Raw genomic sequence first — 3,665 nt, 5'->3', positions numbered from 1 at the left:
AAGCAAGGTTTTTATTTGTAATTTGTGAATTTATTTTGTACCAAATACATAAGACCTTGATTAGACTGCGGGAGTAAATAATAATAATAATAATAGACTCTTGAGTGGAAGGCAACCACTAGGCGAGGTTAACGCCGGAGGCGTTTTCTACCACCTAACCCTTAGAGCTACATTATTATGTGGTCAAAATCTCAAATAAATGAGGATAAAATTCCATGCCTCGGCTGGGATCGAACCCACGCCCTCCTGTTTACCAGGCGAGCGTCTTGACCACTACGCTACCGAGGGAGTAGAGGGACTTTTCAGTCTATTTCTTAGCTAAATTTAAATTCCCTTTAGAGACGAGCTATTCATTGCTGAATTCCCTTTAGGGATAAGCTATTCCTTAATTTTCAAACGTAGCCCTGTGTATAATCACATCTAAGAGACCTGTCGTGGGAAAGTATTCTGTTCAAAACGGGGTTGGGTGGACGTTTCTGCTACGCTTGTGTTATTCTTTCATAGTGAATTTTATGAACTAAAATTTTCACGTTGTCACATAAGTATGAACACTTTTTTTTGTCGTTTGTTAATGATATGAGATTCAATATTATGAATTACTTAGCTATTTTGAGAATGTTAAACTTTGTTAAAAGTAGGCAAGATCAATCCGATTAAATGTTAAATGGAAAAAAAGTAGGTTCAAAAACTGACACAGTTTGGAAAACAGTACGCTGAAAAGATACCCTCGCAATGTCCTTCATTCAGACTGTTAAAGTAGGACGTAATAACTAGCCCCTTAAAATCAAGTTTTGAAAAAAAAGCACACGTCGTGGTCAACGTACTCGGTTTGCAGTCCACAGACCGCCGTTCAATCCCGTACTGAACAGACTCCCAGGGGAGGGAAGGGAGGAGTTATGTTACACAACTCGTTCGATTCTATGTACTGAAAAGGAAGGGGTTTCTTTAAACAATTTACATAATACAATAATACACAATACAAAAAAAAAATAATAAAGAGAGGGAGAAAAAAAAAAAAAAATTACATATACAAATTTCTAAATAAGTTAAATACATTACAGTGAGACAGAGAGTAGAGTGGTAGTGGGGGCGTGGTTATCTTTGGTCGTATTCTGCCGGGGAGAAATGTACTGCTCAAAAATAGTGCATGGAATTTTGACCCTTGCAAACTCGAATGGGTTAAAAGTCAGATTCTGGTATTGGCTATGATTCAGTTATATCCCCCCTAGTAAAATACGCAGTCTACTCACTTTAGGTAGGTATAGGTACTTTTCGGATGGTAGTTTTACAGCCAGGTCCACAAAGTGATTACTCTGTTTAACTCTTGAATGAATCAATCTGATTGGCTGAAATTTTTGAAATCAACCAATTAGATTGCTTCTGATTTCATTCAAAAGTTAAACTCGAACGGAGTTTAAACTCACTTTGTGGTTTTAGGTCGTCAAAACCCACTTTGGACATCCAGAACTGTGAGCCCAGCCACTCACTATCAGATGAACCTGGCAGGTAAGACCTGATCAGATCTACCTGTATTGAGTTTAGTTGTGTACCCATCAGTAGACCTATCAGATCTACCTTGATAGTGAGTGTAGTTGTGTACCTATCAGGTAGACCTGATCAGATCTACCTGATAGTGAGTGGCTAAGGCTTAGTAAAACATAACTCAGCAAGCAATCAGGTGGCTAAATAATCTTCCTTCCTGGCCTTTTCTACTTAAAACAGGGTCGGGCATGTAATAATACCTCAGAATAAGGAATTAACATACTCGTAGAAGGAAGGGTTTAGGACCAAAACGAAAGACACTTTTCAAATCGAAGGTTATATATCAGTCTAAGTGATTGGTACCAGTGCCGGACCATGAATTAATTTCCTGGGTAGGATGATGTTTACAGAAATTTTGAAACATTATTTCTGCTTTTTTACGAAACTTTTTACTTTTTAACAGCTTCTAAGTAAATTCGATGGGTATCTATCTTATTTATCCATTATTGACTTTAAAAATTCATAAAAAACCATTCAGAAATCGGGGGAAATTGAAAATACAGGACCGGGACGGCAAAATGTAAACAAAGATTTCAATAATTTTTCAGAAAATTTCACCAATGAGAGAAGAGGTAAAGTCAGCTGACTAAACCAAATTTGGTTAGTCAGCTGTTCGTGAACTGTCTTCGACCTTGATATGTAAAAAGACCCAAACCCTTTCTATGTTGTTCTTATTCGTGAGAATAATTACTAATTAAAATAATCAAACTTTCGATGGCATCGGCATCGGGGAGGATAAGTAAGTGTAATTCTGATCTGTGTGTCAAATGGTTTGAGATGTTGTAATTTTGCGTCACTTTTAATTGAGAGGCTTGATTAAAAAAAAAAAAAAAAATGGCGAAAGTGCCCTTTTCCCGATTATTGCATTTTGGATCTGCAATATTGTCTGCGTTGAACACAAAAAGAACTCATATCGATAGCTCTTTTTTTCACGGAGTTACACGAGTTTTTTTTTTTTTTTTTTTTTTTTTTTGTAAACCAACCTCATGTTCTAAGGAATTATCTTTTCATTTTCAAACTTCAAAGGCGATTTTTTCAAAACTCAAATTTCGACTTTCGCCCTTTTTCCGATCAGCCCCTCAATTGGTTTGAGTTGGTATTGATACTTGGTACAAAAACGTATTTTGGACAACAGAACCATTTTACCAACCTTTACCATGAGTAAGTGTTCATGTGCTCACTAGTTTCCGTTTTGAATATCACAAAAAAACAAAGGAGGTAAGAGAGGTCACACCGTTCTTGATCTAATCATCACCAAGTTTAGTGAAAACACCATTCTTGCGATATCTATTATCTTCACAAGTAAAACAAGCACGTTCTTGATATTATACCAACCCTCGGTTGCATCTTCTTGATATCACTCTCACAAGTAGCAACACCCATTTTTGATATCACCAAAATCTCACCGTTTTTGATATTAATTCACAAATGTTCCACCACTTTTTTTCACATTATTTCACAGTAACAACCACATTCTTGATATACAATAATATCCTTTACAACTTTACAACCGTTCTTGATATTATTCACACCCTGGCTGTCCCACCGATTCTGATTAATACTTCTCCGAGTTCATTTGTAGGAAGCGGGTCCAAAACTTTCAATGAAAGTTCTTCTGTTACAATTCGAGAGGCCTGATTTGAATCCGTCCTTGTGAACATATGAAATTCATAATCTTATTGATTATACATAGAAGAAAATATCTCTCTTTTCTTAACCAATTATTCCCTCTTTATCCTTCCTTTTTTTATTTCGCCTCTTGTTTTCTCTCTCTCCCCTTTGATTTTTTTATATATTTAAAATTTATGATAATTTCATTTTCTGTAGTCATCCCAAAGGGTGGGGTGGTAGAGAATGCCATAGGCATTAACTCCCACACACAACTTCTCCTGTACCATCTCTATATGGTGGCTGGTGGTAGAAATGCCATAGCATTTTTAACCCCATATATTTTTTCTATTCTTATCAAAGGGGTTTGTGTAGATTATCATATTGCTTTTTATATTTTCTCATCTCGTTATTTAAACTTTATTTTTGGGGGTTTTCATCTTATATTCATTTATGTTACATTTGTAAATATTTTATTGTTAAAAAGTTTTTATTCTAATTTTAATAATATTATA

At 35.5% G+C, this 3,665-nt stretch overlaps 1 long non-coding RNA gene across 1 annotated transcript in view; it reads left to right on the top strand.

The window, feature by feature from the left end:
* The first annotated feature begins 287 nt into the window (after nucleotides 1-287).
* LOC108253443 overlaps nucleotides 288-3,665 on the top strand; it is a 10,215-nt gene continuing 6,837 nt past the window's right edge. The window contains exon 1 of the long non-coding RNA XR_001809746.2: nucleotides 288-679. This is a non-coding gene — a long non-coding RNA (uncharacterized LOC108253443). The remainder of the gene's footprint in view (nucleotides 680-3,665) is intronic.

Source organism: Diaphorina citri, unplaced genomic scaffold, assembly GCF_000475195.1.
Source record: "Diaphorina citri unplaced genomic scaffold, Diaci psyllid genome assembly version 1.1 scaffold1794, whole genome shotgun sequence".
Taxonomy (NCBI): domain Eukaryota; kingdom Metazoa; phylum Arthropoda; class Insecta; order Hemiptera; family Psyllidae; genus Diaphorina; species Diaphorina citri.
This window is presented reverse-complemented; position numbering and strand designations above follow the sequence as displayed.